The sequence below is a fragment of the Papaver somniferum genome, chromosome 5 (assembly GCF_003573695.1).
Source record: "Papaver somniferum cultivar HN1 chromosome 5, ASM357369v1, whole genome shotgun sequence".
Classification (NCBI taxonomy): domain Eukaryota; kingdom Viridiplantae; phylum Streptophyta; class Magnoliopsida; order Ranunculales; family Papaveraceae; genus Papaver; species Papaver somniferum.
In genome coordinates this window covers 147382072-147406096 of record NC_039362.1, presented here as the reverse complement: position 1 = coordinate 147406096, position 24025 = coordinate 147382072, and the positions used below count along the sequence as shown (strand labels likewise).

The 24025-nt window shown below is 35.5% G+C and overlaps 1 long non-coding RNA gene across 4 annotated transcripts; it reads right to left on the bottom strand.

Moving 5' to 3' along the window:
- Positions 1-261: 261 nt before the first annotated feature.
- LOC113283130 lies at positions 262-3500 on the bottom strand. Of its 4 annotated transcripts, none has more exons than XR_003327349.1 (7): positions 3278-3500; positions 2822-2870; positions 1966-2608; positions 1707-1853; positions 1402-1625; positions 967-1044; positions 262-455 (listed from the first exon to the last, which is right to left on the bottom strand). It is a non-coding gene; the product is annotated as an uncharacterized LOC113283130 (long non-coding RNA). The 4 variants fall into 4 exon arrangements; XR_003327348.1 differs by having other exon boundaries at positions 1587-1625; XR_003327346.1 differs by having other exon boundaries at positions 1402-1853.
- Positions 3501-24025: the final 20525 nt, after the last annotated feature.

Sequence of the window (24025 nt, the reverse complement as noted above, 5' to 3'; positions counted from 1 at the left end):
TTTGTGGCTCGGCTTCGCCCGTAGCACGGGCATCTTTTTCTTTTAACCACATTTTTAATTTTTCCCCGTCGTGCATTTTTGATTTGGCGTCGCGGGGCTTTACCCCGCCCCGCTGTGATACATTTTTAATCTATGATTTTTGGATTTTTGATTTGATGTGGCTCGGCTTCGCCTCTGCCCATCCCGCTAGCGATGGATGCTTAGGATTTTTGATTTTTAGCCCATTATACCCGTTTGAAAAAGTTTACAATGGTACTGATATGAGTTTCAAATAACAACTTTTTGTCATGAGTGTGATATGAGTTTTTGTATAATCAATCAAAAGTTTACATGAAGAATAAAATTCTAATAGGTGGCATACATTTAACTTAAATGCAAGATTGAATTCTTTCTTCTTTAATATCTGCTTCTACACCATCACCTTTTGCTCCCTTCCAGATACATGTAACCCATGCCTACATGGTGAAGTGAAAAATTCAAAAAACTACCAATCCATGAAGGCAAGGAAACCAAATATCAATGGAAACATATGATTGAAACGCTTTAAAACAACACCTAAAATTTTAAACATAATTTCAACATACCATTGAAAAACTGAACTATGAAGTCCCACGACAAATTAAACCATCACAAATCAACAAAAGAGAATACCTTGTACAAATTCAACATCTGAATCGAAAAGGTAAAGCACAATCTTGGCAAGTGTATTATAAATTTTAGTTAAGACTTCGTTTAAACATGATGATGGCATCAAATTCATCATTCATAGGTACTACTTTTTGGTCGGGCACTGCAGTTTTTCATGCCACGTCCTAATCAGGAGCATCAGTACATATATTTCTGAGGCTGTCCATATATCGACACTTCATTACAAAAACTACTGAAATAAAAAATATGCTTGATACCTTTGTTTCCACGAACTTATTATGGTGGTAGGGATTCAAGGGAGGAAGAAGAAGAACTCACCGTTGTATTAAAATGTCAAGCCAATGACTTCAACTGCTGTTGATATTTTTTTCCACCCACTTTGTTCGCAAATGAATCCTGAAACATTCAGTACATCAGTGTAGAATCAACTTACAATAGAATGTCAAGATTTTATGTACTATTAATTTTGTTTTGACCGGGTATTCATATTTCAATCTGCATTACTCTAAAAATCACAAATATTTTAGCAGACGATACCAAATAAAATGACTTGAGATCCAAAAGGACATTGGAAATTAGCGAAAGGAATTCAAGTAACCAAATAAAATGTTGATTTTGTACATGCTATATTACATTTTTACAAACTGAGAAACATAACTTTTAATCAAAAATGATGAGATAATATAGAATAAAATGCATAATAATCACTCTAATCTTCAATAGAAGATCCCTCATATCATCCTTTCTACTCACTTGTAATAAGAGGATAATGGGGTAGTATAGGAGGCAATACCTATAACAAGTCAAACAAACTCACGGATAAGATTAAATAAATCAGGCCCTGAGAGGTTTTGGCATAAGTACAACACCCCAATTGAGAATGAAAATGAAACAAACAACAGATACACATGTAATTTTTGAAAACCAAGAGCGCACACCTTTTTTTTTTTTTGGAACAACAGATTTCCCCCGCCATACTAAAAAAGAGACAGAGAATCAACTACTGTCCATACGGAAAGCAAAAAAAATCCAATAAATAAATAAATGAACTGACTAACCCCAGAGGCGCAAAAAATATATCCACCAGAAAAACAAAATTGAATCCCTGAAATAAGAAAGAGAATTAAAATGATTAAGCAACAAACCACATACTGGAAATACCCTCAAATGCAACACCAAGAGCCGCAGATAGTTGAGATTTCGGTCTGCACTTACAAATAAAACAAATAAACTAGTCGGTCACCTGTGATTAATCCAAAAAGATCAAATATGAACATCATAACTATAATTAAGAACCCAAAAAAAGATCAAACATACCTGTGATTTATCCAAAAAGATCAAAATACCTACAGAGAAGCCGATGGATGATTCCGAGCCAAACCCTCTGCTCCCAGACCTTCATTCATTACCATCAGCAATAAACTCTTCTCATAACTCCCCATCGGTTCCAAGAGTTTCTCACAGATAACCATCACCAGCGGCAACCATTCATCTGCTTCTCCACGTCTTTAACGTAAAATCCAGTTCAATAATAGCCCAGAAACCCATGACAGAAATGCATACTTTTGAACCACAAACTGGTATCGATCCATTCACTTAGGCTCATTCTCAAAAGCCTCGCGTGTATTCTGCTGATGTTGTAGATGCAATACTGCTGTTGATATCCAAGTCATTTCAAATCTCATTCCCTGCAAATCATTCAAACCCATCCAAATTTCTTTGCATACATCCCACACAAATCATGGCAGCAACATGGTCTTCAACTGATTTGTTTACTCAATGAGATCTCACCATTATTCCAGTACATGTTACTTCTTCGCAGCATGCCACAATTTGAATCTCCGTCTCTCCTAGTTCATCTCTCAACCACAACATCCATTCTTTCACCTGAGTTCATCTTTGACAACAACTGAGACCATCCACGACAATCTCAAGCTGCAGACTCATCTCGACTGGTTTCCTTGGTGATAGAAAAACAAAAGGCGCAAAAATAAATAAGTGGTTCAGACATTTTTACAAACACATGATGTGCAGTTTATTGGTGTTTCATATCTGGAACTACCTAGTGATTTATAAATCCATTGCATCTCCTTCCCTGTACCAATAATTTAATTCCATGGATGGGTAATATTTTCCCACAGATGGAATGAACAAAAGGGCATACCAAACATACCTTGTTGGCAACTGTTGATTTCCACTCATATATTTGTATTGAATTGTACCTGAATTGTTAACATAAGTATGATCAATTTTACATCTTTATGCATCTGTCATGTATTAATCAAAAGAACGGAATGTACTTCTATATATAACCCAAGGGGCCTACTATAAACAACAATATATAAGTTCCACAGAGGGTAAATACCTTCTCCCTTACAAACACGATTTAGGGAGGAAATTCTTATGCATCTGTCAGTAATCAGTTGATTTTCAATAAAAAAACACGATTTTACTTCCTTTTTTTCTCGTTTCTTAGCCAAAATTAGGGTTTCCATTTAATTGAACCAAATTGGTGCTGAGATTTAAACCCTAAAAATCAAACTTAAATCAAAAACAAAAACACACCAAAATACCCTACCTGAAAAGGCTTAATTGAATAAAAAATCGAAAACATACCAAAAAACCCTACCTGAAACCTTCACTACCGCCATTAATGGAACTTCAAAACCTGGAAAAATTACTGACTGAATCCATTTGAAACTTCATCCCCTCTTAATCTCTAGGTTCCAAGAACATCATTTGAGCTTCTTTCTTGCTCATCTTCCTATTAAAGCAAACCATACACCCTCCTGCTGATCAGCAGCGACCCCATGTTCTCGATCAAAATCTTTTATCTGCAACAGTAGGATGAAATTTGGAAAGAACACGAATAAAAAAAAAAAAACTGGAAATTATTTCCTTTCTCTCGACCTAATTGGTATCTCAGTGAGGGGTTACAGTTTGACGGAAGTTTTGTATACTTAACCGGCGTGAGTAACGTCCAGTTAAATATTTGGTGTAAACCAAGTGTAAACAATTAATTAGGTGTAAATCCCCACATAAGTGTTGTATACCCTCGTTTTCGTTAACGGTATTATAAACAGTTAGTTAAATACATGGTGTAAGCAGAGTGTAATCCAAGTTTTAATGTTTTGACTAATAGAGTCTGGCCAAGTGTCATCACCATGTTTACCAATGTCCAAAACTTTTATCTAATTTAATTTGAGGGGGGTGTCACATTCACCGTGCGACGTGGAGCTCATATGACTTAGTGTTTTGAAGGAGGGGAGATAATCAATTTTAAAGTAGGTCAATTAATAGTGGGATTGAGAGAGTATATTGATGATTACGTCTTGTTGGGAAGTATGTATAAAAATATGGGGAAATTTCGGGCCTTCATCAATATGGTCATCGACTGGCTTCATTGGTTCATAATTATTTGGAAATATTAAAAATGGCCAAAAGATCCTCCCTTAACTATTATAGCCTTTTCACAAACGATATACCTTCCCATATTCATTTTATTTATTCCTCTCGTCTCCAGAAAACTGTTTCACTTCTATTTCAGATCGGAGACAGAAACCATAAAGAAACCAACCGACTAATCAAAACCATAATATTCTTTCAGAAATAACCCTAATCGACTAAAAACATAATCGATTTCATCAAAACAATTAACCAGAAAACTTCGATAAAATCCTAATGAAGAAACCACAAAGAAGTCTTCAGATAAAGACAAGCAATCAGTTGTAGTTGAAGAAGACGCAACTGCACAAACAACACCGGAGCAACATCCTCAAGTAATTAAAGGTACAACGCAAAAAAAAAAAATCTTAACTTAATCTCAAATTTAGTATTGGAAATATGAATTTGATATTTAAATACATGTTCTTCTGATAAATGCGAGTTCACCGTTTTTCATCTTGTAGATGGAGTTCATCGATTTTCTTTGATGAACTCTGGACTTTCTAGTTGTTTTCTCATAGGATTTCATCATGTTGGTGAACTATCAGGTGTCAGTCATGCTTATTTAGATGGAATTCATCTTCTTTAATTAACTCTAAGCTTTGAGTCCAATTTTGTGCACCCCTCTAAAACCGGGGTGCACATTCCGGCTATACTAATTGGTGGAAAAAACTTGGCAAAACCGCCTTCTTGATTTTCTAACTCCTTTTTATTTTTCTTCGTTTAGTTAGAAAAAATTACAGCCATCGTCTCTCCAAAACTCAATGATAATACAGAGTAATTGTCCAAGACTAGTATAAATCTTGACCACAAAAATCTTAATCACTATCAGAAGTAACAAGTAGATTTGGAATCTATTTCCTTGATTACTGCCATTCCAAATACAATCCCAATTTTTTTCTCTGCCGTTTTTTGGATCGGATCATTATTATTGTTACCTTGAGTCACCATTATTGAAGAAGTTTCTTCTTGAAATAGAGAAACTAGTAGTACTAATACCAGTTGATAAGATGTTGCTTCGTTTATAAATTAATCCACATATTCAATTAAAAAATTCCAAGAGATTCAATTGAAATCCAAAAATTTCAAATTTTAAATATTTCAGATCACAAATTTCAATCTAACTTACTAAATATTTAGTATAATAAAAGATTTGCGTTTCATCTGAATATTATGTTTCATCTTAGTACCATATCAGATGCTCAAGGGTCAGTATTATTGAATCCATACAACGAATCTTATGATGAGTGAACCGTCCAAAGTTATGATCAATATCTCAATTGCAATGATTAATCAATTTATAGAGGCGTGTTACATCTGCCGTATAGGTTTAGTTCAGGAAGCATTGAAAGTGATTGAGAACAAACAATGGATTTGATCGATCACAAACAGTGGATTTGAAGGTTGAACCAATTTGAGCATGCACTTGATTGAGTACAAGAAATTCCCAAAAATATCAACGAAAAATAACAACTATGATCGATTACCAATTTCTCCAAATATTTGGAATCACCATTTTTATCCAAGGTCTGAAGAAAACAAACACGCGAGTTTTACAAAAATCCAGAGAAGACTATGTATGGAAACTTGTGAACCAACATCGGTTTTCTCTTCAAACAACATCGATTTCTCTACAAAAATCCCTCCAATAAGAAGAGTCGGCACCCCGGATTTCAAGTTGTTTTCTCATAAGAGTTCATCATGTTTGGTGAACTAACAGGCATTGTTCATGCTTATGTAGATAGACTTCATCCTCTTTGATGAAATCTGGACTTTCTAGTTGTTTTCTCGTAAGAGTATATCATGTTGGTGAACTATCAGGCATTGGTCATGCTTATGTAGTTGGAGTTCATCATTTTTTATGAACTCTAGACTTTCGAGTTGTTTTTTCATAAGAGTTCATCATGTTGGTGAACTATCAAGCGTTTCTCATGCTTGTACTTCTTTTATGAACTCTGGACTTTCTGAGTTCATCATGTTTAGTGAAATATCAGGCGTTGGTCATGCTTATGTAGATAGAGTTCATCCTGTTAGAGCATTGCTCGGTTGAACTCACCAAGCGTTGGTATGTCAAGTTTGGTTGTCATATTTTAGTGACTCAAAACTCATCTAAAGTCGCTTGATTGTATACTATAGTCAACTTCATTTAGGTTAGACTAGAAAGTCTAGGAATGTTGGGACATACAAGTATTACTCTAAAGACCTGAAGAAAGTGAAGAAGAAGCAAACTACGACGATAACATCATCCTTCCTCTTGAGGTTAGTAATATTGACTTGAACCGCTTTCATCCATAACGTATCTTTCAAGTCGTGTTATATTGAAAACATAACTGCGAAGCTGTATATATTGTACATAATGTATATATTACTCTAGTGATGTGAGAGAGTCATATTTGTATGATCATAGTATTAGGGAATTAGACAACGAAGTATAACGCTTATCTTTTGAACTTCATAGATATGACATCGACATAATCGTATATATATTGTTTTGATTATGTGAATGGGTTATGGTGAAGATTTCATCCTGGGAAACAATGTTTTTACATTTTTTTAGAGGAAGTACATTCGTGAACTTGTTTTATGAATCGAAAGGGAAATCACTAGGCTTATTGGTACGGTTATTCATTGCATATCTTTATATTACCAATATGTGTGAGATGGTAGAACCGATCGTAACTTTGTTATGTATCTTGGTATAACTAATAACAATGTCTTACTTATGATTTGGTATGACTAGGTTTTGGTAATTAGTGTAACCGATCCTAAGTAATCACATGCGATGGTATGATCGATATTTGTAATTGGTGTGACCGATCCTAGTAATTGGTGTGACCGGTCACAGAGAAATTGTGTAATCGATCCTTGTAACTAGTGTAACCATTCCTGGTAATTGGTGCAACCCATCCTGATAATTGGTGTAACCGATCCTGGTAACTTGTGTGACCAATCACAAGCAATACCATGAGCATATGGTAACCGGTCCTGGTAATTGATGTAACCGATCCTGGTAACTTGTGTGACCGACCACAAGTGTTTCTATATTAAGGTATAACCGATCCTAGTGATTGGTAGAACCGATTTAACCCATGTATGTGATTTGATATTTGATCAATCACATAGTGATCTTGGAATGTAGGTTCATCAATTTTAAACTTGTTTGGAAGTGTGGTATAACCGATTCCAAGAATGTAAATCCATGTTAATATGAGTGAGGATTTACAGTGAAAAGATGTCATTATACTTTGAACACGTACAATAACTCTTATCATTTATTGTTCAAATACATTCCTTAGTACTCAAGGAGATCATGTGCCAAAATAATTTGATTATCTTTTAGTTAAGGTTTTTGGTTTTATATGCTCTAATTACCAGCAATTAAATGCACATCTCTAGAGAATAATAATTAGTAATGTACACTTGCTAATTGAAGATTTTCTATTGAGAGTTTTTGACAAACATTTATTGTAATTATGAAAACCGAATTTTGCTTTTTATTGCATATTTTGAGAATATTTTTGGTTTTGGAAATTCCTTGGTCTATAAATACATAAGTTTGCATTTCTAGCAAACTATCCTAAGAGCCGAGAAAACTTCATCTTTTTGTTGTTTATGGTGGAGCCGTCTATCTGGAGAGGAAAGTAACCTAATTAGGCGAAATCTCTTACGACCGCTCGTTTAAAGACTTTTGTGGGATCAAGAAGCTCTGCGAGTAATGTTGGTAGGAAACTAGATAATTGCAGTGTTATTAGTTTTCGATTGATTTGATTGACTAACAGTTGTTGAAAATTTGATTGCACCTAGTTTGTTTATTCTTGAGAATATTGTCTTTTGATATAAGATTCACTCAAACTATGTCGAAGTATCGGCGGGATCTTTAGAACTGTTGTAGATCTAAAGACGTCTTGTGATAATCCATTGTTAACAGACTTCGTTCTGTGTGTGATTGATCACAAGAGATTCAAGTGATGTTGTCCAGATGTTTATTGAAGATTACAGAAGATTTGAAGACAAAGAAGATTTCTTATTTGGTTCTCATGTCTTTGGGTGTGCACAACCTTGATCGGCTGGGATCCGACTAGAATCGGATTTATTAGTTGTGCGAGATCGGCATCACTTTATAGTTTTTTGTTGGAATCTATATCAATTGATTGCAAATCTAAACTTGACTAATTTGGTAGTTATTGGATAGATTGATCTAACCAGGCAAAGGAGTTTATTGGATTGAACGTAAGATCCTTTGCGTATGACTTGAGATATTTTTATCTTGAAAGAATCAAAAGAGTTGTTACCGAACAGATTTGTTGTTCCTTTACTGTCTGGAATACGATCCAAAGGAATTGTTCTAGTGCGTGCACTTATCGAAGTCGGAAGCGCAGGGATATTGAGGAAACTAAGTGAACTATGGGTAGTTGCTTGGTCTCAACTATACGAAGTTGGTGTAGATTTTGTATAGCGGCTTAATTCTGAGAGTATTCAATTCCGGACTAGGTCCCAGGGTTTTTCTGCATTTGTAGTTTTCCTCGTTAACAAAATCTTGTTGTGTGATTTACTTTTCTATTTCCGCAATTATATTTGTTTATATAATTTAAAGTAAATTACACAAACATTAACTCCGTACATACTTGATAGTGATCCGATAAAGTTTGGTTAAGTCTGAACCTATTATCAAGTATCACAGGACATATATTATAATAAAAAGTGCTTCCACAAAAAAAACAAATAAGAGGAAAACAAGAAATAACATTGGCTCAATAATGGATCAGAACAATGAATGGTTACATTCGAGAGAGCAAATAGCTAATCATCTTACATTCTATTTCAAGGATATCAGTACTTCCACTTCTCATGTTCTTGAAGAGAGGTTATATAATGTATTTCCTTAAATTGTTACCTCTGAAGACAATACACTTATAGTTAGTATACCTTCTTCAGAAAAAAATTTCTCTACTCTTAAAAGTATGCAAAATTGGAGTGCTCCTGGTCCAGAGGGTTTCCAAGCTGGATTTTACAAAAGTCGATGGAGCATTATTAGTGAAGATGTTTGTCAGATGGTCTCTATATTTTTTGAAACAAAACATATACTGAAGGAAATTAATAATACTTATATTTTCCTCATTCCTAAAAAGAAGAAATGCATTTGTGACTGTTGACTGTAGGCCAATAGGTCTATGTAATACTTCTTATAAGATAATATCCAAAATTCTTGTTGGAAGAATGAAACCTTTAATGGCTAAGATTGTTTCAGGAAGACTCATCAGTGATAATACTATAATTGCTCAGGAGATCATCCACTATATGAAGAAAAAAAGGGTCAAACAGGCTGGATGGCACTTAAGCTAGACATGTCAAAGGCTTTTGACAGGCTAGAATGAAATTTCTTTATAAAAGTTCTTCAATATTTTGGTTTCAGTGATGATTTTTGTGACCTTGTATATAAATGCGTAAGTACAACATCACTCTTTGTGCTTCTCAATGGCTCTCCTTGTGAAAGATTTCAACCTACAATGGGAATTAGACAAGGTGACACTATATCACCTTATCTTTTTATTCTTACTATGGAGTATTTGTTTAGAAATCTAATTCATGCTCAACAGAATAACACAATTAAGGGGATGAAAGTTGTTAATACTTCTCCAGTTATTAATCACTTACTATTTGTTGATGATTGTTTGATTTTCACTCAACCTAATCTAACTACAGTGAATAACTTGCTATTCAAGACTTTAGCTCTCAGTCAGGTCAGGTGATCAACTTTGAAAAGTCTTCAGTTCACTTTAGCAAGTACACCAATCCATTTGTTGTAGTTACCTTAACTCAAATTATGGGAGTTAAAAAGATGGATGCTAAGGAAAATTATTTGGGATCTCCACTTCTTCTGGGTCACTCAAAATAAGAATCTTTCAAATCTATCAAGGAAAATTTTGAAAGTAGATACTCTATATGGTCTGATATCTCTCTTTCTCAAGCAGGTAGAGAAACCATGATCAAGCATGTTCTCAATTCAGTGTTTGCTTACCAAATGGGGACTTTTAAATTACCCAATAATCTCATTAAGTAGCTTACTTCCATTGAAAGGAAATTCTTCTGGGTTCATAAATCTAACAGGGGTTTAAATCTTATAGTCTGGCAAAATATGTGCAAGCCTAAAGACATTGGAGGCCTTGCGTTCAGATATTTTGAGAGTCTTAATCTATATTTATTAAACAAACAAGCCTGGAGAATATGTACTGAATCCATCCATCTCATGGTACAAGTCCTGGAGGTAAATACTTCAAATCTGGTGATATTTTTCATCAACACATAGAGGCTAAAAATTGCTCTTACACTTGGAATGGTATTACAAAAGGTTTGGAAATAGTTTAGTAAAACTATTTCATAGAGCTTAATAATGGAGAAAAAAAATAAACATTTGGCTGGACAGATGGATACCAGGAATGTCAGATCCTCATACACCTATCATTGATCATTTCAGGTTTTATGAGGTAGTCTCTGAAATTTTCGTCCCACTTATGCTTGGAATGTTGATGTGCTGGACAAACTCTTTGATGCAAATATTTATATAAAAATGTTAGAGCATTGCTCGGTCGAACTCGCATGCATTGCTATCTCAAGCATGTTTGTCAATGTTAGTGATCAAAACTATAAGTCTTGATTTCTAGTCTACTATAGCTAAGGTCTCGGATTAGGATAGAAAGTGTAGTTGAGCTCAAGAACTCCATGGAAATCATCATACAAGACGAAGGACTACTCAAGGAACCGGTGAATCTTCATCGACTAAAAGGTATGTGGAGACTTGAACTTATCTATCACTCAAAAGTCTATCTACTATCTCGTATCTTGAGACAAAAGTCGTTTTGCTATATATACTTAGATTATACACATTTGGTATTTGGGCCGAGTTTACCTCGCCTATCTATTTCTCGAAATATGTGTTGGTAAAGCTTTCTCTTTAGCCAAGTTCATCTTTACCTAGTGACGAAAGTCATATTATGTTTCAATCACTTTGAAAATTGCTCTGACGAAAAATGGTTTGTGAATAACAACTATATAACGTCCTTTGAGAATGTTTCAATGATTGAAATGAGAGTTTAGATTGTATAACCATTGATGGATATAAGCATTGTTGTGGAAACACATATATGTATAAGTCCTATTTCTTGAACCAAAGTTTGCGAACTTTGTTGATCAAGAGAACCGGAATTGTGTTGCACAGTTTGCGAACTCAGTCCGCGAACTGGCGGAAGTTCTCATCCGAGAATATCTGCTGGAGTTTGAAAACTCACTCAGCAAGCTCAGTCCGCGAACTCAGTTCGCGAACTGGCGAAGTTCTCAACCCGAGAATTTCTGCTGGAGTTTGTGAACTCCATCCGGGAACTTAAGTCCGCGAACTTGAGTAGGTTATATCTAAAAACAATTGTTCTTGAACTCATCTTTATTGATTAAGGAATGCTTTTGCAAACCGTGGCTATAAAGTTCATGAACCGATTCGAGTGAATCAAATTGTTTTTTCTTTGATTGTGTCTTTTGAAGTTACATAAGATCTAAGCAATTGAACAACTCTCTAACTAGTTCATGGATAAAGCAAAAGCTTTTCAACACATATTTCGAGAAATATATAAGTGAGATAAACTCAGCTCAAAATCTCAAATGTGTATAATAGAAAAACTATATCGTAACACGACTTATGTCTCAATATAGGAGATAGAGAAGAAATGGACTTTCCAAGTGATAGATGAGTTTAAGTCTCCACATACCTTTTGTTGATAAAGTTCCACAAGATCCCCTTAGTAGTTCTTCGTCTTCAAATGATGAACGACGAGAGATCTAAGCTCAACTACACTATCTATGTCCTAGTCCGAGACATCTATGAATAGGCTAGAAATCAAGACTTATAGTTTTGAACACCAACATTAACAAACATGCTTGAGATAGCAACGCATGCGAGTTCGACCGATCAATGCTCTAACAATCTCCCCCCTTTGTCAATTTTAGTGACAAAACTATCAATACATATGGATTACAAAATAAATAAAACTTGAAGCTTCTCATTCACATGCTTGATCTCCTTGGCATCTTCAACAGATTCGAAATCTTCGTCACTTCCAAGTACTCCAATGATTCCAAAGGTTGTAAGTTTAGTATCATTGTTTTTGAGGATCCGTAGCTTTAACAATGAGAAAACAAATGCTCTCAATCATTGTTATACAGTGTCATAGTATTATTACACAGTATCAAAGTTCAATTGTATCACAACTTTGACAACAAAACTATGGTGATATGTATCGCTCCCCCTTAGTCAATATTTTATCTCAACCTGAAAACCACTCTCCCTTACATAATGATCTGTAAACCATATGTATTTGTAGTATGAACTACACATTAATTCTCCCCCTTTTTATAAATAAAATTGGCAAAGGTACGGAAATTAGTGGGATCCTAATAAAATTTCCACGGAGATTTTCAAGACCAAAGGTGTATTAACATACCAACAAATTTAGATGCAATCATAAAGCCGAAGCTAAATGCACTCATCAAGGAGTTTATAAAGATACAAGATAACCCCTAATATATTGCAAAACCGCACTCCCCACAAAGATATGGCGATTAAGCACAAGTTCAAAAGAACTCTCCCACATAAAATGTCATTCCCAAAAGAACAACAAAGGCGACCATACTTTCACAAGAAAAGAAGGATTTTTTTGGACAAAATCGAATCACATGAAAACATGAATTTGAATCCAAATATTCAATTGAATTATCCATAAAAGCATTCATGATAATCCAATTGAAATGCACAATTAAATTAATCGCAAGAAGACTCATAATTAATTCAGTCGAAATTACACAACTAAATTAACCACAACAAAGTGATCAATTCAATTGGTCATGCTCGACATAAGAGAACTTGTGGAGCAACACAACTAAACAAATCATGGAAATGATCAATTCAATTGATTATGATCAATCATAAGCAAACTTATGGAGCAATGATAGATGGATTTATGTGTCTATATTGTCCTCAATTTTCTGTATTGCTGGTACTGATTTCGTACTTATTATGGTGTTTTTTGTATTTGTAGGTATTTTTGGGAAATAAACATTTTTGGAAAATTCGGCTCGAAAAGTTGCTCGGGGCACCTCCAGAGAAAAGTACTAAAGGCACCCTCATTTTGGATAAGGGAACCCCCCATGCACCCTTGTTGTTAAAGGCGTCTGCATTTTGGATCAGGGCACCTCTTCTTCTTCATTTCAAAATTCAAAATTGGCGGGAAGATAGTGCAGACGCAGGCAGAATTAGGGTTGAGGTTTTGATCATGTTTTAGGGAGATTCAAGGGCTTAAACTCATTGGGTTTGTCTATTTTGATCCAATAGAGCCGGTAATGGTCGTCGTTCATACCAGAATTGGATAGAACGGTAGAAATAAGGGTTGAGCATATTCCCGGGTTTTTCTTCCTGCGGAAACTCTGTTAAGATTTTGGTCACGTTGGAATGAGATTCGAGCACTGGATTTAATTTCTTTGGGCATGTTTGGACCAAACAGGGATGGTATGGTCGATGGTTTCGGTTAGAGTTGGCTGCATCGTGGGTTTGAAGCAAACAGAACAACAGATTCGTGGGAGAGTTTTCACGGGACTTCCTATGATTTTCGTGTGCTGTTGGGACTCTAATTTGTGTGTTGCACATGTATGGAGAACTCTGAGTTGCAATAGACGCGTGAAGGACGTAAAGAAGGATATAAAACCATAAATTTGGAAATAATATATTCCCGAGTAATGGCTTTGCTGTGAGAGAATTTGGAGACATTATTACGAGATATTTTGAAGTTGTTGTGTATATAAAGCGTGTTCTGGCATCTTAGATGGTTTACGGAGAGTTTGGGAAGGATTTGGAACATCACAGAGGCGAAACACGATCACCGGAGAAACCTGTTGCTGCTGCTGCTGCTGCCATTGAAGAACACGTAGAACACAGACCCACAAAAGCAGTCGTTTTTGCTACAGTATTTGCGACTGCTCAAATTAACCTTTGGATTATCATGAAAGGGATCACTTTTAGAGCCTTTCACATCCAATTCCGTTTTTCCAAAAAACTTGTTAAGTTCCAACATCATGGATAATGCCTTCTCCATAGTCATGGAATTTTATGGAAGATCATTCCTTTTCACACTCAAAGCATCATTATCTTTCTTTGGTACCCATTTCTGAGTGCGTTTAGGAACAACCGGAACCTTATTCCCATTACTCTCTTTAAGATTTCTTGGAAGATAATTAGATTGACTATTCTTTTGCAAGTTAGTCTTTCTCCAATTGAGAGCATCGGATCTTGTCTTCGTCTTTACGAAGTTATCCTTTTGATAACCATTACGATTGTGAAAAGGCTTGTATAACGTTTATAGGCAAAACTATGATTATCATAGGACTAATTCCTTTGCCTAAAGGTTGGACATTTACAACCCGTAATGTCGAGAGTGTTAGGCTTAATATATGATCCCGGTTTAATCACTTCTTTTGACACCCAAACAAGCATATCATGAAGTTTTGCATTCCTTATACGAAAACGACATCTCCTTTCCAGGTGACCTTTGTTTCCACAATAATGACAAATATAAGGAACGTTCTTACCCGAATCCATGTGTGTTGATTCTGGAGGTTGATATACTTTGCTCTTTTGAACCTTAACTGGCGGTGAAGGTATTTCTCTTTTGCTATCAGTGAAAACCTTTTGTCGAGAAGAATCACTATCCTTGACAAATTCTACCTTTTTGCTAATATTTGGAGCATCTATTCCCTTATAGCCCAATCCTCGTGTATCACGATGATTTTTACTTGCTCCTAGCATAGTGGTTAATTTGCTTGAACTAGTATTGAACTTTTTCAAGTCATCTTCCAATATCTTGATTTTATCAAGAGCGGCAGTTACAGCCTCAAGGCGTTTTTCTCGAACGAGACAAGCACTTTCTCTGTCATCAAAACTAATTTGTTGAGAGTTACATTTTGCTTCAGATTCTTCAAGTTTCCCTTCCAACAAAAAGTACTTGTGATAAAGATTATCACATTCAAGTGACTTCATACGTAGGTTTTCCTCAGAATCCTTGAGGATCGATTCGTTAGAACGATTCGAAAAATAAACATATGCGTAACATCTTCTCAATTTCTTGTTTTCTCGACAGAGAGGAGTCAGAAGAGGTGTGACATGAGAAGTTGTAATCTTCTTCATTTTCCACGAATCCAAAAACTTAACATACTCTGAGATTTCCTCATCAACATCTCTATCAATATCTGAATCACCTTCATCAGAAAGTTCATCCAACTGTTCTTCTATGAGTATTTCCCAATCAACAGTTTTTACATCAAGAGAATGTTTATATATTGACTTAGATGTGGCAGTTATCTCAGATGAATCAAAGCTTTCAGAATCATCTGGTAATTTGTGAACTGGTATAACAATCTTAATCGTATGGTAGCGAAACAAGATGTTGTGGAATCACAAACAATGAGACGAAGATGTTTGTGATTACTTTTTATATCTTGCCTATCGGAGATATCAATCTCAAGCCAATAAATCTGATTGTACTTGTACGATATAAGATGCAAGATCAGATCACACAACTACGATAAAAGTATTATCGGTCTGGCTTCATAATCCCAATGAAGTCTTTAAGTCGTTAACCTGGTTTTAGAAAAAGAAAACCAAAGGTTAAAGGAGAATCGACTCTAGCACGCAAAATAGTGTCACACGTAAGGTGTGGGGATTAATTTTGCACAATACTAGATGTCTCCTTTATATAGTCTTTCAAATCAGGGTTTGTAACCAATGTTAGCTTAGTAACAAAGCATTAAATATTCACCGTTAGATGAAAACCTGATTTAGATTCAAGCTAATATTTCTCAACCGTTAGATCGAAAACTTAGCTTGTTACACACACTTGATAATGCACGCTTCTAGGTTTTTTAACCGTACCCAAACGTATGCACTTGTTGGTTCAACAATAGTTAACCAAAAGGTTAGCCATATGAGCATTTCATATCAACCATGTTCTTCTTCACCATAACTAGTTCAAATGACTTCAAATGAACTAGTTAGAGAGTTGTTCAATTGCAAGGAAATCTTATGTACTACACAAGACACAATTGAATCAAAGATGATTTGATTCACTTGAATCGATTCATGAACTTTTATAGCCACGGTTTGCAAACTGCATTCCTTAGTCTTTTAAAGTTTAAGTTCAGAAATCATCTTCAGATATATAACCTTCTCAAGTTCGCAAACTAGGTTCGCGGACTTAAGCAACCGGTAGAGTTTACAAACTCCGGCAGAAAATCTTGGCAAAGACCTTCCGCCGGTTCGCGGACGCATCTAGTTCGTCAACTCCAGCAGAATTTCTCGAGATGAGAAGTTCGGCAGTTCGCGGACTTGGCAAAGCTATTTTTCCAGTTTTTCTTGATCAACAAAGTTCGCAAACTTTGGTTCAAGGAATAGGACTTATACATAAATGTATTTCCACAACAATGTTTATGTCGAGGTGATTGGTAACTCTAGGATGTTCTTCGGGAATATAAGACCGGATTATCAATTGGTTCATGTTCACCTTGATTATCATCAAAAGACTGAACAAAACCTTTAGGGTTTATCTGTGGGAGACAGATTGATCCTTTGATAGACTTGTCTGTGTGAGACATATTTGTTTATTGTCAAAGCCTGCGATTTTGGGTCGTAGAAACTCTTAGTTGTGGGTGAGATCAGCTAAGGGAATCAAGTGCGCAGTATCTTGCTGGGATCAGAAGCGTAGGAGCATAATTATACCTTGGATCAGTGGGAGATTGATTGGGGTTCAACTACAGTCATGTACGAAGTTACCTTGGAGTAGGCTAGTGTTTGTAGCGGCTTAATACAGTGTTTGTTCAATCTGGACTAGGTCCCGGGGTTTTTCTGCATTTGCGGTTTCCTCGTTAACAAAATCCTGGTGTCTGTGTTATTTCTATTCCACATTATATTTTGTTATATAATTGAAATATCAAAGGTTGTGTGTTTTTCAATCAATTAGAATATCCGACCTTTTGGGTTGTTGATTTAAATTGATTGGCACTTGGATATTGGTCTTTGGTACCATCCAAGTTATCTCTCTTTGATAAAGACTCGTTGATTTCTATTTGCTTGAGTATAGATCAAATCGAGATATTGAGATATAAACTCTTTGATATACTTTTATCTAGATTGAGTCTGACTGTCTAGTTGATTCTTTAGAAAGTATTTTGGAGTTTGTCCATACAGATTGCTAAGCAAAATATTGGGTGTGGTTGTTAGACCCCCGTTTTTTCAATTGGTATCAGAGCAGGAAAACACGTTTAAGACCTCAAAAGTCTGTGTTTGTAGCTATCTGACTATATGGACGAGTTATTAGAAGCGACAATCTTAGAGCTACAGTAACAGTGACACATCCTCTGTATCGTTCTTTGGTTTGCAACAATTATAAGCGTTACAAACCGGTTTTGAATTATTTCTCCCTTTTCATCATTTGTAAACACCATTTGAGCAATGAAATCAACTTTTGAGCGTGTTTCCAACATGATAATGAGCTAAATCTCCTACAACCAAGGAAATGAGGAAGCTATTTACGCATGAATAATTGGTAAGTATTTTAGTTTCTCTAATTTATAATTTATAATTTATAATTCACTCAATCATTGCTTTTGCAGAGTTTTAAATTGTTTGTATAATTTTCTTAATTAGTTGTGATTCAATATGATAGGTTATACTTTGTTTAGTCAATTGATAACCTATGCTTAGGGAATACAATTGATATTTGAGAATTTGCCTGATTATTTGTGAATTAAGAAAAAAGGGACTTAAAAGATAATTAGAGTTTTGGATTATTTGCCATATTTTATTCATGTGTGATAGTGGAATCAGTGTCTTGGTTATTCCTAATAATCTTGAATTAAGTTTTGTTTGTTTTTAAATTTCATTAAATATAAAATCTTTTGCTTTCACAAGTCTCAACGAACCTATTACTACAAAACAACTTGAAATCACATCATTTTTTGGCGCCGCCGACGCGGATTTGTCTTTAGGCTAGAGTTTTTAGATTTTTTTTTAAGGTTTTTATTTGTTTTTCATTTTTATTTTATTTGTTCTTCTTTATGTTTTTGGGTTTTTGTCTTTTCCTTACAGATTTTGGAGTTTGGAGCGAAAGAAAAATTGCCAAAGTTTTTGGTGAATACTTAAAGATTTTGAGTAAAAGCAAAGCGAAGGGAGCGAAAGAAAAGAACAATAAAAAATTAATTAAAAAAAAAGGAGAGATAGAGAGATAAATTTTTTTTTAGATTATCTTTTTCTTTTTCACTTTATAGAAACACATTTATGGTAACTCTAGGATGTTCTCTGCGGATAACTTCGTAATCGTAATGGTTATCAAAAGGATAACTTCGTAAAGACGAAGACAAGATCCGATGCTCCCAATTGGAGAAAGACTAACTTGCAAAAGAATAGTCAATCCAATTCTCTTCCGAGAAATCTTGAAGAGAGTAATGGGAAGAAGGTTCCGGTTGTTCCTAAACGCACTCAGAATTGGGTACCAAAGAAAGATAATGATGCTTTGAGTGTGAAAAGGAATGATCTTCCAGAAAATTCCATGACTATGGAGAAGGCAGTATCCATGATGTTGGAACTTAACAAGTTTTTGGAAAAACGGAATTGGATGTGAAAGGATCTAAAAGTGATCCATTTCATGATAATCCAAAGGTCAATTGTGGTGAACAATACATTGTTCACCCCAACACAACTTGATTGTGTTGTAAGTGCATCCTCACCAAGGAATGCCCTGCTATGCGGTGAAGGAAGCACGAAAATTGGGGCGCACAGATTATGTTCGGTAAGGCTGTAGAATTCAATTGGATTAATATAAAAAGGTATGTCTATAAACTTGAGCAAGATTTGTGCTTTTATTTGTTTAGAGAACTTATATTGATTCACGTACCTTTCTTATCGTTCTTTTCTACCTAACTTGATCTGTGTTTAAAGTTCTTAAACGTTTAGGTTTGAAAATAGTAGTTCGAGATGTTTGGACTTCATGGTACACCTACCAGGTATGCATAACATCTTTTAAAATCAAAATCCAGGGGTTTAAGTTCGCGGACTTGAAAATTCGTTTGCAAACCCATATGCATACTTGACGTCGATATTCGGTAAACTTGTTCTGGCCGTAACTTCTTCGTCCGAACTAGGAATGACCTCATTATTTTTGCATTCTCTTCCTCTTTGAATTCTTTTCAAATTGAAGATGAGAATTTCTGAATTTGGATGAGTTAAGATTGGTATTTGTCATGTCTCTTGTTTTTGAGTGTTTTGCTGTGTTTCGTTGTACTTGTTCCACTTCTCTTGGACTTGGGCACTTGGATTCTTGGAGTACTACTCTTCTAAGCTCATTTGTAGGTTTTACAAGAATGTTGTTGGTGAATCACAAAGAAGAAATTTCAAGAATGGGCAGTAACACGCATTACTATGAGATTCTTGAATGTTCACAAATATTTTTTTTTGTGACTATGGTGCATGGTCGTTAATGACTTTGTATGTTCTTATTTGTTAAGAAAATATTTTTATACGCCTTTGGTAGCTATTCTTGGTGTAAATCCGGGAGAAAAGATTGATTCTACCCTCTAAGGACAAATCATCTTATATGTGCATTACGAGTTTGTCTTGGTGCCTAGGAAACTTCTTATGAGAACTTATTCTTGTTTTTGAGAAGGATTACTAGAGTTTGGAATACCCGTTATTGTGTTTACACATAGCTATGTCCAACGTTTTCATCTTCATGTTTTAGATTTATTTGTTAAAAGTCTAAAAAATTGTTTGAAGATGATTTTTGCAGTATTAATCTTTATGGTTTTAGATATTGCAATTTGTTATGGGATATTGGTGTTTACGTTCGTGAATTATGTTTATCCCATACTCTATCAAAAGTAAAGTCATTTGTGAACGATATTCACGTACTGGTAAAAGAATGAATAGACTTTTGACAAATACAAAAGTGAAGCCTATATTGTCAAACATTTGATGGAAGATAGGTTAAAATCGTTTGTATTCAAGGATTATGTCTATTAATTGTCGTTATGCAAATAGTGATTGAAGATAGAATCAATCCTTGTGTATTCTGATCAGACACATCAGTGTCTCTATTGCTAGTGCTTGATTTTGTACTTATTATGGTGTTTTTATGTTTGTGTAGGTGTTTTTGGAGAAATACACTTGTGTGGAAAAAGTGGCTCAAAAAGTGCTATTTGGACCCCTGAAGGACATTTGCTATACGAACCCCAAATTTGGCTAAGGGATACCCAAGTGTATGCGTAGCCCAAATTCATCCTCAGCACCCAAATTTGTCCTCAGCACCCATCGCGCTAAAGGCACCCAGGAAGTTATAAGGGCACCCCTATCTTCCTCGTTTAAACATTTGATTTGGCGGGAAAATTATACTCCACCTGCGTATTCTGCTGGATTGGTTTTGGAAAAGACTTAGGCGGATTTCTCTCATGGTTTGGACAGATACAGACATGTTTCACCTAAACACGGAAGGTATGCAAGTCGGATTCGATAAAATAGGAAGGTTACGTGGAACAGACGGAAGTGAATATTTCCGGCAGGTGATGCTTTATATGGAAGTTACGTGAGTTTAACTCTGTTTGGCTCGTGTATGCACGAGTTTGACTTTCCTGGATCGTGTAAGAAACGCATTTGGAGTATATCACCACCAGAAGACGCACAGAAAGAGAAAAGGGGAATAATATCTCCGGAAAATGGCAGGATATTATTCTCGGGTAAAGAGGAGAATTATTTGCATTTATTCGAGATAATTTGGAGGAGCCGTGGGTATATAAACAAGTCTTGGGAGTCACAGAGGAGGGGGGAGTGATCGGGGGAGAGACCAGAGCAAAGAAACGCGAGTTTGAGAGAATTGCCGTTGCTGCCATTGAAGAAGATACGAATAACATAAGACCACAAGGAGCAATCGTAATTTCTACAGTGATTGCGACACATATTTGACAGTCGTATAAGCTACAGTGACAACGACAATTTCCTTTTATCGTTCTCTGTAACAGTGTTTTGCAACAATTAAAAACGTTGCAAACACCCGATTTTCATTATTTTCTCTCCATTTAATCTTTGTAAACAACTTTTGAAGCAATGAACAAATATTTTGAGCGTGTTTACACAATGATGTGCTAAACCCATCCTCTGGGGAAAAGGAGGAAGCTATTTCACCAATGAAAAGTGGTAATCTCTAATTTATGGAATTATTATATGATTATTTGCCTAGATAAATAAATTGTCAAAATGGTTTTTGTTAAACAATTGTCATTTCAATTGATGGAGCATGCTAGCTTAGGTTTTGATGTCCCATACTTTCGATCTACAATTGTTATTTCTAAAAAATCAACTATTGCAATATTAAGAATCAATTTGAATGCATGATTTGCATGATTATAATTAGAGAATATAAATCACTTTGATATTGGTAAACAGTGGATTCCATAGCCCCAGTCTTCACCATATTTTTCATATCACTTTTATTTAAGTTTGCTATATTTTTAGTCTTAAAAATTAAATATAAAATCTATTGCTTTCACAAGTCTCAACTAACTTCTCACTACAACAACAACTTGAAATCAGATCAATTTTTGGCGCCACCGACGCGGACTTGTCTTTAGGCTAGAGTTTTTTAGATATTTTTTTTAGGTTTTTATTTGTTTTTCATTTTTATTTTATCTGTTCTTCTTTACGTTTCTGGGTTTTTGTCTTTTCCTTACAGATTTTGGAATTTGGAGCGAAAGAAAAATTTGCCAAAGCTTTTGGTGAATACTTAAATATTTGAAGTACAAGCAAAGCGAAAGGAGCGAAAGAAAAGGAGAATAAAAATTAATTAAAAAAAAACAGAGAGACAATATTTTTTTTAGAATTTCTTTTAGATTATCTTTTTCTTTTGCACTTTATTTTCGGACTTTGGACTGTGGACTTTGGGACTTTATTTTTTTAAACCCTACGAAAGGGTAGTTAAAATATAAACTGTTTGCAGAGAAGGACGGCGATTACGATATCGCCTCGGCCCCTCGGGTTCGTACATGACATAGGAGTCGTGGCCCGAGTCGACTTCAACGGTTCATCCCCCGTCTGGTACGGGAGGTAAGTTTGTCGAAACACTCGCGAATCTCCTGTCAGCGAGTTATTGTATTCCTTCGTTTGCATATATGCTGAGGATATGAAAACGACTGCTTTAATTTCCTAGTAAAGGGCAAGGACTGGCCATACAAGATAAGGGTTCGGATTTCATCACTGTCCCTTCTTGACCGCCTTAGGAAAATGAAACCAAACGCGAACCTATGCCTAAAATTTGACTAGAACGAGACCTATAGGGTAACGAGCTTAATAGGAAAGTCATTCAAAAAATATTGGTTACTCTTTTAAGCATGCTTCAAAGTTCATGATGGTTTCTGCGAGTTGAATACGCCGCCTTGTAACGCCGGTGAGGCCTTGGGTATCAAAGATCCATTGAGCTTCCCTCGTCTCGATTCAACTTACCTAAACTCGGATTGATTCCAGAGGGGTTTGCTTGAATTGTAACAAATTCCCTTTCGAAGGATTAGAAGCTGGTCTAGAAACAATCTAAGTGGAGCCATCATGCTTTTTGTTTGCTAGAAATCTTTAGGTTTGCTTTGGTGGAGTCATCCTGCTTTGTGTTTGCATAGAACTTCCCTTTCTTTTAGGATTTCTTTCTTTTTCTTTTTTTTTTCTAGTGTATGCCCAAGGTTATTAAAGAGCGGTATTGGAAAATAAACACTCTAGGTCGTTTGATTAGTGATAAACCAAGTAGTTCTTTTTGTGAAGGCGGGGAGCTCGAAGACTCTTCTTTTGAGAGCCATGTTTTTGGAAACTTCAGTTTTGAGAATCTGTCTCTTTGTGAGGAAAATACCCATAGTACTTCAGTTGTGTCAGCAATTGCAACTTTGAAAGATTACATGTTCCCAACTAGGTCCACCCGAGCTTCGTGCATTAAATTGCCAGTCACTACGGCTAATTTCGAGATAAAACCTAGTATTTTTCAGATGATCCCTATATTCTTAGGGAAAGACGATGAGAACCCTTATTTTCATATTAGGGACTTTGTGGAAATTTGTGGGACAATTAGAACAAAAGACCTTACTGATGAAGTCTTGAAACTTAAGATGTTTCCATTTTCCTTAAGAGATAAAGCCAAGACCTGGATGAACAACCTACCATCTGAATCCATTGAAACATGGCAGGAACTTATTGTTGCTTTGTATATGAAATTCTACCTTAAGCATAAAACTGCATCTGTTAGGAAGAAAATTAGTGCCAGTGTGCAACAAGAGGGAGAGTCTCTTTATAGGTACTTAGAGAGATTTAATGATCTCCTATCACAGTGTCCTCACCATGGATTCGATAAGATGAAACTCGTAGAGATTATTTATGATGGTTTAGACTATTCAACCAAAGCCATGGTTGAGTCTATGTGCGCTGGTGAGTTCACTAGTAAAAGTGCTGATGATGCTTTCACCTTCTTAAGAGTTGTCGCTGAAAAATCCCAACAGTGGGAGTCTTGTGTTGAACCCCTCAAAAGACTCTTGGTCAATAGAAGTAGCACCAATGTGGTAGATACAAGCTTCGGGTCTGATGCTAAGTTTGTTGCTTTGTCTAGAAGGTTAGAAGCTTTGGAATTGAATCATCCTAAACATAGGTCTCTTGTTGAACCTGATGATAGGTTTAGAGCCTTTCAAGTGTCTAGTTGTTGAGTAGAACCCAATAACTCGTTTTGGGAAGGTTGGGTTAGTGAAGAGCAATCCCATGCTATCTATAACAATGATAGGTTTGAGAACCGTCAGAAGTTTGACCCATACTCAGAGACTTACAACCCTGGTT